The 15,061-nt window shown below is 38.3% G+C and overlaps 1 protein-coding gene across 1 annotated transcript in view; it reads left to right on the forward strand.

Annotated features, from left to right (window-relative positions):
• The first annotated feature begins 1,504 nt into the window (after positions 1-1,504).
• Positions 1,505-15,061, forward strand: part of pds5b (PDS5 cohesin associated factor B) — a 41,543-nt gene continuing 27,986 nt past the window's right edge. The window contains exon 1 of the mRNA XM_038278771.1: positions 1,505-1,635. The gene's annotated coding sequence lies outside the window, so the exon portion shown is untranslated. The remainder of the gene's footprint in view (positions 1,636-15,061) is intronic.

Here is a 15,061-nt window from a genome sequence, read left to right on the forward strand (position 1 = left end):
CCCTTTAGGTTATTATGGCGAAAGAAACCTGCAAAAAAAGACAAAGGAAAAGAGTAAATGCACACAAGTCCCTTCCTAAAAGGCAGCTTGAATTGATGAATTTTTTCATTTTCTATTTTTTCTGTGTCATTTTAATTGTTTCGTTAAATATTTATAGAAGTACATCCCAAAAAGTTTTTTTTTTTTGTAAAATCTATATAACCCACCAGGCTACTGTGTTTTCATTGAGTGACAGATTTAAAAGTTAGGATTATTAAGAATCGAGTGATGGCTTTAGACTTTGGCACAAAACTAATTCTAAGAAAAACTGCAGTGACAAATTAATTTAACAGAAAGCCCTCTAACCGGCATAGATACTGAAGAGGATTAGGGCCACTCAAAAAAAAAAAAAAAAAAAAAAAAAAAAAAAAGTTAATTGACTTTTAAATTTTGTTTCAGTTTAATATGGGAAAAAGTCAGAATTCTGACCTTAATCTCAGAATTTTCACTTTAATCTCGGAATTCTGACTTTTTTCTCAGAATTCTGACTTTAATCTCAGAATTCTGACTTTTCTTTCTCAGAATTCTGACTTTTATCTCAGAATTCTAATTTTAATCTCAGAATTCTGGCTTTTTTCCCAGAATTCTGACTTTAATCTCAGAATTCTGACTTTTATCTCAGAATTCTGATTTTAATCTCAGAATTCTGACTTTTCTTTCTCAGAATTCTGACTTTTATCTCAGAATTCTGACTTTTATCTCAGAATTATGACTTTTCTCAGAATTCTGACTTTAGTCTCAGAATTCTGACTTTTTCCCCATATTAAACTGAAATAAAAAAAATAAAAAAAATCAGTTTACCTTTTTCTTATATATATATATATATATATATATATATATATATATATATATATATATATATATATATATATATATATATATATATATATATATATATATATATATATATATATATATATATATATATATATATATATATATATATATATATTGGCCCTGATCCTCTTCCGTACATGGAGGACTCAAAAACAGAATACAGACTTTGCGTTCAATAAAGTCTGTATACTGTGTTGCTATTTATATCGTAGAACAATGTTATGTTTAAGTGCTCACAAAAAAAAAAAATAATAATAATCATGTTCGATTTTCTGAGTTGGCATATATGAGTTTAAAGGACCAGAAGATCAGAAAAAAAATCTTCAAATGTTCATATTAATGTTCTTATGTACCTATTGTCGGCCAATGAACCATGTACATACACATTGTGCCAATATTTTTATAATTAAACTGGATGGCAATAATAAACAAAACAAAAAAACAATGTATTCAGCTTAAATCTATTTATTGTTTACTAAACAAAAATTCCTATAAAATATAAGCCCTACAGTATACGGAGTTCGAAGTGACTAATGGAAAATGACACTTTTCAATACAAAAAGCGAGATTTACTGACATACGCGCGTCACGTGAACGTCCTAACAACACTACTCTGACTCGCCTTTAGGTGGCGCTACTCCCCCACCTATAGTTTGTACCCATGGGCACTGAGTCTATGCATATTGGCGCCATTTTGGAGCTAGGAGGGGGAAGAGAGCTGCAGAGGAGGACACGATTTATCACAATTCACCCTAACAGGTAAGAAATAAAAAAAAAAAAGCAAATCTGTTGGGTTGTAAACTGATAGAGTGTTTAGCCCGGCTTGTAAAAAATATAGTTGTGAGTGTGTATATAGCTGCGGAGTGGTCTGGTTTTCCGGCGGCTAAAGGTAGAGTTCAGCCCGCCTTGCCCGCCTGTATTCTCGGCTGCCTTGTCTCGATTCTCCGTGTTGAATTGACATGCTCCAGCAACGCAAAATGGTTAGCCAAAATAATATTAGCTTGCTGGGTTAGCTTACTGTCACGACGAATTGAACACATAATGAGATGTGTTAGTCGCGCGCAAGGAACAGGGGCAGTTATAGCCACATAACGGTAGTTAGCCGGAGTGTTTTGTTACTGTCTGTTTGCTCCCTGTCACTGAGATTGCTGCTGCTAACGTTAGCTCCAGCATGCTAGCTTTGCAGACCGTCCAGCTAAAAGCAGCTAACTTGGTTAGCCACATTTTAGCAGCCAAGCTGTCTTCCTATGCATGCTGCTGTGATGCAGCAACGATAACATCTATGTGGAAAAGACTTTTTCTCTACAAACACACTAAATTAACATGGTGATTATGCTGTTTGGATTTAGATATAATCTGTCTCTTGTTCGATGTGTTTTCTTTTTATTGCACACAATGGCAGCTGTATGTTGCGGTCATTAGAATGGTTGATGTCAGCGTTAACAGAATGAAAAACTACACGTGTAGGAATGGGGCATTAAATGTTGGCACCCCTGAGGATTTATTACTTTTTTGAATAAAGCACAGTAATCCAGGATGATAGAGGAAAAGTGGGTTTAAGAAAGCCTGTCACAGCATCCTGGATTCATTTGTTTCTCAGTTTTAAACTAAACTAGCTTCTATAACTACAGTATAACTGTAAACATAGTTTATTATGTAGGAGTGGATCATTGTTAAACTGTAAGCTCGTGTTGAATATTAATTGCCAAAATTAATTAAAGTATCACTGAAATAACTTGTTAGAATAAAAATGACAGACATTTAAAAATAGAATATTAAAGAAAGTAATTAAAAACATAACATTCTATTATTAGTATTTTATCTTTATAAGATTATAAGATGAAATGCTCTTAATATATAAGAAAATAAAAATGAGCATGTACAATGCTTGCAAATTTAAAATAAAACATGACTGTGAAACAAACTTCAGTGTAATTCAGATTAGAATCTACATTGTAAATGGAAAATAAATATTACACGTGATTAGGGTTGTCACGATACTAAACTTTTCAACTCGATACCGATACTAAGGAAAATATTCGATACTCGATACCATTTTTGATACCACAAGGATAAAATTTCAACAGAAATATTTTGATTAATAATTAAAACACAATAAATAAATATTTACAATAAACAATAAGAACAACATTTTGAGTTTTTTTTCTGTGCACAGTATTTAGCAAGCTTGATAAAAAACTTCCAAAATTAAAATTAAGTTTTCCTTACTTGGCTGTGCTTTGCACACATGACAATGACACTAGCCAAACCGGTTAAGAAACAAAAATAATTCTCAGCAGCTGCACCTCTTACAAAAAAAGTCTGAAACTGAAAAGTGCAGAGAATTATTCAATCACACAGTGTTCTGAAAGTGCATTGTCCTCTATTCTGCACTTTAGATGAATGACTGCTTAGGTGCGACTGGTACTCGATACTTTTGAAAATGAGTATTGTATCCGGATACAACGTTTCAGTATCGATACTTTTTTGAGTATCGATACTTTTGACAACCCTACACGTGATAAACTAAAATGTGCTTGTGAAATTTAAGTTCCTATGTTCTTGCAAGCAAATTGCATTTTGATAATGAAAAAAACATCCATTAAATGATCAAATAAAGAAAATAGATAGCAAGGAAGAAAATAAATAACATAATGAAAGATGACTAATGACATTTTCCATGCACATCCTGCAGCCTCGAATGGAAAAGTGATTTTGGATGATGGTTGGATACTTAGTATTTGATACTTTGTCCAAGCTAGTTTCAGTGAAGAAGTAACAGTTTTATAAACCATCATGAAAAAAGTAGGGCGCCTGCCATTGGATGCTAATTTTAGTCAGTTGGATTTGACATGTTTCTGTTTAAGATTAATTCATAACCATTATAGTTAGAAGTAGAGGTTGACCAATGCAGTTTGTTTTTTAAATGCGGATTGTGATGATTTAGACATCAGTATAACTAATTCAAGATTTGTGCAGCTGATTTTTTTATTTGGTGACAATCCAATAAAACGCAAACAGTAAAAATAAAAATGATTTTCTATCAGCGATATTCCAAAGTATTTTTTGTTATAAGCTGATCCATACATTTGGTTCCTTGGTCGTTCTTTCTCTTTTTTTTTTTTTTACTTTTAATATCAATCATTGAGTGATGCCTTAATAGAAAATAAAGCCTATCATTACTCCATTCTTTAGTATGTATCTCTATTAGGGCTGGGTATTGTTAAAAAAATTTCGGTTCCGGTACCAATACCGATACCTTCACTTCGATACCGGTTCCTGAACGAGACTTTTTTCGATACCAGTTTTATAATATCAATTCGAAAAAAAAGAAAATTACACAACATAAAAAAGTACAAATCTTGAGTTTTATTTTAAGCTCTGTTTTTCCATTTACATTTTTCCTCTTACATAAAAAAATAATAATTCAGTGTCTAATATTCACTGTTACATTGTGAGGACCTTTTTACTTAGCAGTTTTCCTTTAGAAAAATTACCATGTCTGACAAACAAGCCCGTTGAATGGGATCCTACTGACAGCGCACCGCTGGTATGGGGGGGGTCTGAGCGGCTCCGACAGAAATATTGAAGGCAGGATGAACTGACTGCACTGATTACGTTTTCAGGTGGATTTTCCCACTTAAAAACATAATAAAACTACTTTATTCCCACTGATCACAGCAAATATAGCTGCAAGGCAAATAAAGGATAGAGTAGCTCCGCCCAACGCGCGTCTGACCCACTTTGCGACCGCGCAGCCAGAGCAGCAAAGCTTCTTCAGCAGCGCGTCAGAAGCTGGTACAAGCAGCAAAAATGAAGCAGCAGACGAGATTTTGCTGCTCTTGCTGCGTCCAGTTTGAAAGCAGCATGATTCACTCCGCTCTGGCTTTGCTCTGCCCACGAGCTGCTGAGAGGAGGATGGTTGCGCCGGCTGCGGTCCGCTCTTCTTGCAGTCAAACACCGAGCAACTTTCTGCTCTTAAATTGTTTCCGTGCTCGATGTATTGCATTGCGCACTATTAGCATCAGTCTTAATAAAGTGAAGCCGCACTTTTGACCTGGGGGGCATTTTAAAGGGGTTCCGCGACGCTGCAACCAGTTCACAAAAGATACACATGAACCCTGGCTGTAGGCGTGACCACCTGTGTATTTTTCCTGGATGACGCAATCACCTTAAGTGTTCCAGCCAATCACCGAAACTTGGTACCGAAAGACGAGGCATGTTTCGATACTCTGTAGAACCGAAGCATTTCGGTCGGTACCATAAAAGTACCGAAGTTCGGTACCCAGCCCTAATCTCTATAAGCTGCTGATGTCGTTAAATATTTATAACAGTTCGAGATTCCAAGGCTGGATTTATGCCCCTGCTCCAACCCTCCGTCCATGTTTATGGAAGCATGAAGTGTTTACCTTCACATTCTTAATGCTTCTTATTTTAACTCGGCTGTGATCAATTTATGTTGAATGTCCTGCAGACATGCAGCACACCACAGCACATGGATTTATTGTGATTAAAACATCTCTTCCAACATGTAGCTCTCAACTTGACACAAAAGATTTAGTACAAGTACTATATTATTTGCAATGGCTAAGCACTTGCCCGACGTTTAGATGACAAACCTTTTCCCGGATAAGAAGCTTAGGTCATATTTAATAGATTTGATTTACAAGGCCTGTTATGGAGCCGTATTTTAATTTATATTTCCATTAGATATGATCCAAGTTATTAATAATCTACACTCCAGTGTAGAATGGTAGACTTCATTGGTTTAGTTTTTAGTTTTTTTTTTAAACAAGTGTTTAGAATTGCAACATTTTTGTTGTTTTTTTTAACCGATATTGTGATTTATTTATTTTTTATTTCAATTATTCGCTCCACTAATCACCAACAAGTTGATATTTCAGTCCAGACTTTCTTTTTGTTTTCCTGACCTTGAATTCTGGCTATTTCACAGTCCAATAACGTACTGTTCTGTATGCTAGCTTTCTTTCTACTTTACAGTAGAGCTGCCACTAACAACATATTTTCTAACGACTAATCTTTCGACAAATTTTTTGATAAGGCATCTAATCTTAACTAATTTAAAAATAATTCCCCACAGTTGGGGGCTGGCAGAGTAGCCGTAGGATGGTGACGCCAAGTAAAAAAAAAAAAAGTTACATCCATGTCCTCATTCGATAAACCCTCTGTCTCATGTCTGGTGCCGCCTCGAAATCACAGAAATTACTATAAATGCACTAGCATAGCATTGTTCAACGTCAGTGTTACTTCCGTCCTCTTTTCCTTTTCAGAAGTATCCTCAATTACTCTTGTGTTTTCCTTCCGAACGTGCTTGTGCATCGCGGTTGTGCTCCTGTGATAAGCAGACAAAGACTTAGAAAACTGTACAAACCACTCTATCACCGGCTGCCTGAAAATACCTTGGATACTTTTGGTATTCTAGCAGATGCCTCCACCCTGGATTCAGACTTTACCTTCACCTAAAGGGCTGGTGTGATAAAGTCATTATCTTACTCTTTTTAGATAGAACTTTTCCATTTGAAAAGTTAAGTATGGTTACATTGGATTATACTTGAATCTTCCAGCTGCTCATACTGTCCCAGCTTCCTTAATTGGAAAAATGCAAAGACTCTTTGGTAGACTTTACCCATTCACTCAGTTTGTGTCCACATGTAGGTCATTGAGTTCACCTTTACAGCCAGCTGGTGTCCAGGTTTTACTCTTGTTGATGGCTTTCCTAATCTTTCCTAGCCCACCCACATGGTTTAAACCAGTCTCTCTAACATGATTCAAATTTGGGGAGGTGTTATTTCTGCATCCTTAAAATTATGGTGGTTTAAATGTGGCAGAGCAGAATAGCAGAGGGGTAAAAAAGCCCCCCGTTTGGGGTGGTATACATTTTTAACTCTGATCAACCAATAATGAGCCGAAAGTAGCCGTGCTTAGTATGTTAGGAGAGGGCCAAAGCCATTCCCTCTGTGGTTATTCACTGCTGCATTTGTGAAACATTCCCTGATGGAGAGTAGCCACACATTTACATTAGGTTGAGAAATAATGTGCTCTGATTGGCTGCCAGGACGTTTTGCGTGTGCAAGGATGGGCTCAGATTTGGCAGCAGCTGTGGGGTGGAAAAGAAGGTCACAATCCAGCAATTTGACAGTCTGCCAGTGTCCAATGTGTGCATTTGGTCTCTGCATACGCTTGACTGCAACTTCTATGAATTTTCAGAACTTCAGAAATGTGTTTTAGATCTTCTTCAACCAGACAGTTTTACTACAGTGAATTTTCAGTTATGATTATAAATATATCAACATACAATTAAGCTAGATGTTAGTTTTTTGACTCAGGTGTTGTGTTGATTAATTAAGCAGGAAAGAATGTGGAAAAGAGAAAAAAAAAATACTTCAGTTTGCCTGAAATAAGAATGAAGAAAGGGGTTCCATTCGTTGCTGTGTCATTTTTTTGAGAAAGTGCAATTTCCCTTTGCCAAAAGCTGCAGTAAGTTTAGTCAAGTTATACCCAAACAATAGCTACAAGACATGCAAGTGCGTGCAAACAGCTGAAAAGATGAGCAGCTTCCTATTCTTACTTGACTTCTTATACAATGACATCAGTCCCAAACCTGCTGCAGAGAGACTTTTGTCTGTAGTAAATTCAGTAAATCAATGCATCATGCGACGTGCAAAACATATCTTGTTACTTTTGCTGTCAAGCCGCGGAAAAACTATTCACATGTTTGAAAATCTGAAAAAAACAAAACACTGCAATGCAGTATTTGATGGCTGTATATGGAGAGCCAATAAATAAATGCTGTTATTGATAAATTGTAAGTGAGTATTCCATTAAATAAAGAGTTATCTCCATTAAATAAAACAAAATAGATTAAATAATTTTAAAAATATTTTTTATATTTTATTATATTTCAAGATTTTTTATTTATTCCCGGATTTAATGATTACATTTTTTTTAAATTATTTATGTTACAATGGGGTACTATTTTGTGACACTTTTATTTTGTAAAGCTACTTTACCTATTAATTGACATTTTTGTTATCATTTTAAGCTCCTTTTATTTCATATTCTTATATTTATATGAGTGGGCAGGGTTTCATCTGTTGGGTGGGGCTACCTTCAAAGCGAACGCTTTTGGAGCAGCAGAAGCAGCGGGTTTACAGGCAAAGCCTATGTTTGATTCGCATCAAAGAGCATCAAAAGGTCCTGCAGCCAGTCTCAAGCAGCAGGAGCAGCCAATCTTGAAGCATCGGAGCAGCTAAAGCAGCGCCTCATGAGCTTCTGAGCATCTGAGGCGCATTACGTGCTTCACCAGCAGCAGATGCTGGATTTTGAAAAATTAAAAAACTGAACTTCTGCTGCTTGATGCACCACAACAACCAATCAGAGTAGCTGATCTGGGAGCTGACAGGGAGACAGACAAAGCAATGCTGATGCAGATCGCTATGATCACTCCCCTGAAACTGTTTATTAACACGTAAATTACCTACAAAAAAGTTAAAAACAATCCACTGGACTTGGTTTCCAAGTTTGAAGACGTATCGCTTCCATCCGGGAAGCTTTTCAAATTCAAAATGTCAGACTTATTTGTTTTGGCTTAGAAAACATGCATATTGAACCAGAAGAACGGTTCCGTCCCTTAGGAATGGGGGGGGGGGGTTGTCTTTTGGCTTCTTTGTTAGCCTGCAATACCCAATACTGGGCTATGCCTCTGAAAGGGGGGGTTCATAGGGGCAGTTTTTGGCTTGGCTGCCCAGGCTAGATGTTTTGTCCACTTCATGTGGGGTTGAAATGATAGCGAGAAGGAATCAACTCTATTGCTGCCTTGTAGGTTTCTGAGAGCTGAGTCCACCCCCTCTGTTTAAGGTGGGTTTTTTTAAAACCTAAGGCCTAAATTTACTTATGTTGAAACCTGTCGGCAAAATATGTTCGCTTTTATTATTCTGGTGCTTGCAGTTTGCAGCACATACATGAAAAACGCTAATATCTACTTTCAACCGCCACGAACTGTAGGGGGAAAAACTCCCAAGAGGCGACCGAGCCTAAGGCAGCTGGTGCTGACAGCGCATCGTATATGCGATATATTACGATCGATGAACTAACTGCACAGACTATGTTATGAGGTGGACCTACTCACTTAAACATATTAAAACTACTTTTCACCCTCTTATCATAGCAAATATAGCTAAACCAGTCTCTGCCACTGAACATAGGAACAGCAGAAGCATCAGATGGGTCTGGACCCACTTTATTTGACGTGCTTCAGGAGCGTTAAAACATTAAGCAGCAGATGTTTTTTTTTTTTTTTTTTTTACTGCTGCTGCAGTCGCGTTTGGTGTGAACGTAGCAAAAGAGTTTAGTGACTCAGGAGTGAAACAGGAACTGACTCGCAAAATATCAAACAGAGGAAGAAATTTGATGCCAATTTGTTTTCGGCGGCATTTGGCAGACTGCTTCTGATCTTTATAGATTAATTCAACTGATTTATAATGTCTGAAAACAGAAGCTTTTTAGACATTGATAGAATAATTTCACTCTCCTTTGCCCAATCTGTCTCGGAAATGGGATCCTACTGCCGGGTGCTACCTTTTTGACTTTGGATTTATGCATAAATATAGTCTTTTCCAGTTTAATTTATTTCCTTTTTTTATTTATGGTATATAATGCATAATCTAAAGAAAGAAACAACAAAAATGCAAATGGTGTAATAATGTTCTGCTGGACTGCTCCAAGCATGCCCCATAATGTTGGACTAGCATTTTAACTGAGAGAATGTAAAAAATTATGATTAACAAAAACAAACATGGATCTTGCTCATACCAAGTATATTTGCAGTAATGTAACAAGTAATCTGATAAATGCAAGTATATGCAAAGTAGCCCTTAACGTTTTGTCTTTCTGGTCATTTTCTATAAGATTTTCTTAAGTGATTAATAGGGATATCCCAATAATTCAGGCACCAAAAAATTTTCCACTGAAAGGAACATTTTCGATTTTTGGCAGTGGACATTTTACTGCGAAACTTGTGATGGAGTTCTAAATTGACCATATTGCCGCAAAGAAAAAAAAAACAAAATAATTCTGTAGTTATCATGCATTTGATGAGTTTTTGTAAACTTTTCAAAGATTTAAGCTTATCTGTTCCCATAGGGATGTTAGATATTCCACCAATAACAACGCCCCTCAACACTGCGTCACACGACTTATGATAAATAGGATGCAACTCCTGCGAGATGTGAGCTTAGCATTAGATTACCACAAACTAGAAGCGCAATTCAAGATGGCGGCCCGGTGAAGAACAGATCAGCAAATTTTGAACATTGGAGCAAAGTTTCCGGAGGAAAAACATGATGTACAATGAGTTTGCTTTTAGTAACAGCCATACAAAGTACAGCTGTACGTTTGGCTAACTAAAAGCCTGTTGTAACACCCATGTACATTTGAACTGTGCACTTCTAAAAGGAGCTGCAGACTGTATTGCGTTTTCTTTCTGCACAATGTTTATTCCAGGTTCCTACTAAAAAAAAAAAAAAATCCAGCATATTAACCATATTTCAGGCAGAAACTGTGGCAGGTTAACGTTTTCACCAGAACTGATAACCCACTCATTTGTGGAGCTAGTAGCTGGTACATAAAGTTATTTTTTGCCACTGCTCAGAGTGGGAATGTGTGCATGATGCTGTCTCCACCATTCAACTGGATTTCCTTCACTATCCTGCCCAGGGGACACCAATTAGCTGCTCAATTCTGCTTCTACTGCTGGGTGATTTGACACAGTGGGTGCAATTGAAAGGGCCGCCTTATCTCATACCTTCTTCTTCCAGCTGTAGGAAATTAACTCACAATATTTTTGCCGATCTTTGTGGCTCGATCCACTGTGGGGTGATTGTTCACAGCATTTTCTAAAGCGGACATGAACATAAACGCATCTTAAAACATTCTAGTGATTTTATAAATATTATTTAATAGCTATAACTCAAACAGAAAAATAACTCATCGTTCAACTGTCATTTTATTACTACACTGTTGAATTATACATTTTGCTCATAAATTCTTGTTATCTTCCCACACATTCAGACGAATAAATGCACAAACAAAGAATCTAGCACACAAAAATGACATCTGTAAATCCTTTAGACACAGTATACAGTGGTAAATTATACTTTATACTATTAAAACATCACTTAATATTTAACACAGTTAAAGCTATTATGTAGCAGTAACACATTAGGCTAATTAATATTTTACATTGACAGTCCGTTGAGCCACCAGAAAAAAACATATTTCCGTTAGATATACACACCCACCAATTGCCGGTTGTAGTCTGTCCCCAAAGCAATTCTCTCGCATCCACTGGTTGAGCTCAGCAGCTTTCACACTGTTGACTGCGTTGTCAGTGGTGATGGCGAGATTCTCTTCTTCGAGGTCTCACGCATAGATCACCTGTCTCGCGCCCTGAGCGATCTGTGAACAACTGTGCATGACTTGACCACAGGTCAGATGTGGCTGCAAAAGGCTTGACGTGTATAAGCTCGCCAGCAACCCTCCCCCTCTCTGTGTTGAATATATTGGGAAGGACAGTTTGTGAAAAATATTTTTGCGATGGTATGCTGTAGCTTTTGCGGGCCACTTTCAGGAGTCGACCTAACCCCACGGTCACCACTGAAGGTACAGGATCCAGGTCCTTAGCTATGTACTAGGCTATCATGTTGGTTATTTCTATCCACCTCTTGGGCATGTTTCGTATGGTGTCGCCCCATATTGTTTTCTATCTAGAAGTTACATTCTCCTTGCATCTAGGCATGGGCTAAAAATCCCTTTAAAAAAAATCACATTGCGGAAAACGACTCGTGAAGTTGGACCTGCTAGAAGAGCAAAGTTTGTGAGAACGCTGGGACCCTTTTTCCACCTGGATCCCCGCTCTTTTTCACCCTCATGTCTCTCCGTTGTCGGACAAACCTGCGACACGCTGCTGTGGGAGGATAACCAGCCCTTAACTCCCAGGTTACAATTTGACAAATGACAGCATCACAAGAAATAGCAAATGTTATCACTACTACAGGTGAGTGAGAAGTTTGTTCTCAAAAAAAGGAATAAAATCATTTGTTGTATGACATTGCAGGGCTTAAAGAAATAGTACACCCAAAACATGATTAGCCTTCATTTTCTACTCACCCCCATGCTGAACAACACTCTGGAGTACTTTTTTGATATCTCAAATGCATCTGGAGATCTGGGAGGCTTCTTGCTGTCTGCTGACATTCAAATAATGGAGGTCCATGGTGCCCGAGGCAGAAAGGTCCATAAAAGTCCACAAAAAACGTGTCAATATTCCTCCATACTGCTCATCCAATGTATTCCAAGTGTCCTGAGTGGGTAGCGTCCATAATTTACTCGAAACAAAGTCATTTAGAATGTTTTTAGAGAATAAACAGTAGTGTATAGGATTTCCTAAAAGCGCGTTCACGAGTCTACGGAAACTGCGGCAGACCAAACCAGATGAAAGTGCGCATTCAGCTCGGCAAAGAACTCATGCTCTTCCTCAACACTGAAGTCCTCAGACATTTTTCTTTCGTTGTTTCTTTCTTTGCACAGGTAAACAGCACATTTCTTCTTCTACGCTTGCATTATCGGCAGAGCAGACGCTGAATGCGCACTTTCATCTGGTTTGGTTTCCGTAGACTCGTGAACTCGCATGCGCGCGCTTTCCTTTCCTTTTCCTTTAAAGGCATATTTCCGCTACTGGTGGTTTTTTTTTTTTTTTTTTTTTTTTTTTTTTTTTTTTTACTCGGGAGGGGAAAACAAATTTGTCAAATTGAGTTTCGTAGCAACTTGTGTTTGGGTCTTACTACCCAAACACAAGTTTAGTAGAAGGATGGGAGCAGGGGGTCACTTACATTAAGGAGCTGCAGCCAAGATAGCAGAAACAACAGTGAATAGCGGCTTGTAAACATAAGCAACACGCAAGGTTTCTGGCGAGGGAGGGTCGTGGCAAGTCTATTTCGATGCGATTGTATTAGAAGAAATGGGGTTGTGTATTGAAATGCATGCAAAACGGCTAGAAAAGGTTCCCAATACAGATAGCTAACAAGCTGTTGAGGAGTCGTGGCCTAGTGGTTGGGGCATTGCGTTTGGATCCCAGAGGTTCTGGTTTCAAGCCCCACACCCACAGACTGCCACTCTGAGTCCCCGAGCAAGACCCGTAACCTCACACTGCTCCTCGGGCGCTGCACAATAGCAGCCCACTGCTCCCCAAGGGGATGGGTTCAATGCAGAGAGTAAAATTGAAAGAAGAAAAAAAGTTAATCGAATAAAAAAAAAAATAATGTGCGATTTTGTTTTTAAGTCGTATTCAGCATGATTGTTTTGTAGGTGATGGAAAAGGTTGGATGTGCTACTTTAGGTAGTCCTGACAGTTTTCAAACAAACTTTACATTTCGTGTTGTTTTGCTCAACGTCCTCTTTGTGGAACCCAAAATATTTCCAAATTGCTGATGTAGAATTTTTCTGTAGACGTACCACAGGATTAACTGATGTTATGTCGTTTCTGACTGCGTTAGACACTTCACACAGGCAAAACAGCAAAATATATATATATATTTTTTTTATCACTTGGTAAAATTGGTGCCATTATTTTAGTTAACACCTGTAACGGTAAATATTTGGTTTATCTCCCAGGCCTACCCTTTAGTAGGATACACTCGGAAAAAATGCCATCAAAAACTGAATTAGCATAGCTCAGATTGAATCTGTATTCAGATTCAGTCTGAATTAGGGATGGGACGATTTATGAAAACCGTCAGAATCGTTCGGTTCGACTGTCTCGGTTCGGTTTGCGTGTGTTTCGTTCGGTTCATACGCTGCTCCTTTTTCTCATAGATGAAGCGATTACACTCCAGAGCAGAAGGTGGCGGTACTGCGACCAAAGCCAACCGCCAGTAGTAACAAGAAGAAGAAGAAGCGAAGCTGCGTAGCCGGGTGTAGCAGGGAAAAAAATCAGTTGTTGTGGAGAATTGTGTCGGACTGGCGAGTGGGAAAGAACAGGAGTTGGAAGACGCGCCAGCAGCACTTTATAGGTCTGCTGTATGGGAGCGCTTTGCATTTAGAGTGACCTCCGATGACAGCGGAAAGAAAGTTGTGGATAGAAGTGCAACAGCGTGCAAGCATTGTGCAACACGTTTTGTTTATGCTAACAGCAACATGTCATGCTAACCCCGAAATCCCTCATACTCCGTCAGCAACCCCCGCTCCGCCCCGCTGCGCTCCAGACCGGCTGCTCAAAGCAAAGCCTACAGCCCCCACTGTGGCTTCGTCTGCTCCCCTCTGAGTTCCTTGGAGATGGTAGAGAGCATGTAACCTGACAACAGCCAGCGGAGCGAGACATGCATCTGGCTGGTTAGAGAGCATGCGCCAGATGATTAAATTCAAAGCAGCAAAACATACGGAAATGATCCAGGGTTTCCACGGATCATTTAAAATAATTACAATCCATTATTTTTGGGGGGATTTTTTCATTAATTTCATAATTTTTTATGGGATTTCGGTGTAACAATCAACATGTATCGAATCCAACCGAAAACCGTGACCAGAAACCGAGAATCAAACCGAACCGTGGAATTTGTGAACCGTTCCACCCCTAGTCTGAATACTGTGTTAATGAGTTTCTTTTCTGAGTGGACGTGCATATTGGGCCATGTTTGTTTTATTCAGAGTCCAGAGTACTTTAATAGCTAATGAGTCCATCAGACAGCTGCAGCTGATCCAAAACTCTGCTGCCTGTGTTCTCACTAGAACTAAGAAGGTAGAACACATGAGCTCAGTTATGAAGTCCTTCCACTGGACCTCCTGTAGCTCAGAGGAAATACTTTAAAATCCTTCTGTCTGTGTATAAATCACTGAAGGGATCAGCACCTTAGTGCGTTACAGATTTGTAGTAAGTGTATTGGCAATTAGCAAATACAGATTTTTGTGATCAGTGATCTGTGCTTGGCTCCAAAATCCTGACTGGTACATGGCTTCTGTCAAGATAAGTAATTTTGCTGGATTATAAATTGCTCCAGAAATTCTTGTGGTAAATGACATTGGGTTAAATCTAAAGTACTTCCACATGGCTGCTCTCACATTGGGCTTTGGAAGCATTTTCACCTAAGTTTTTCAAAATTTTATTCATTTC

The sequence above is a fragment of the Cyprinodon tularosa genome, unplaced genomic scaffold, assembly GCF_016077235.1.
Source record: "Cyprinodon tularosa strain WSP-4 unplaced genomic scaffold, ASM1607723v1 ctg144, whole genome shotgun sequence".
Lineage (NCBI taxonomy): Eukaryota > Metazoa > Chordata > Actinopteri > Cyprinodontiformes > Cyprinodontidae > Cyprinodon > Cyprinodon tularosa.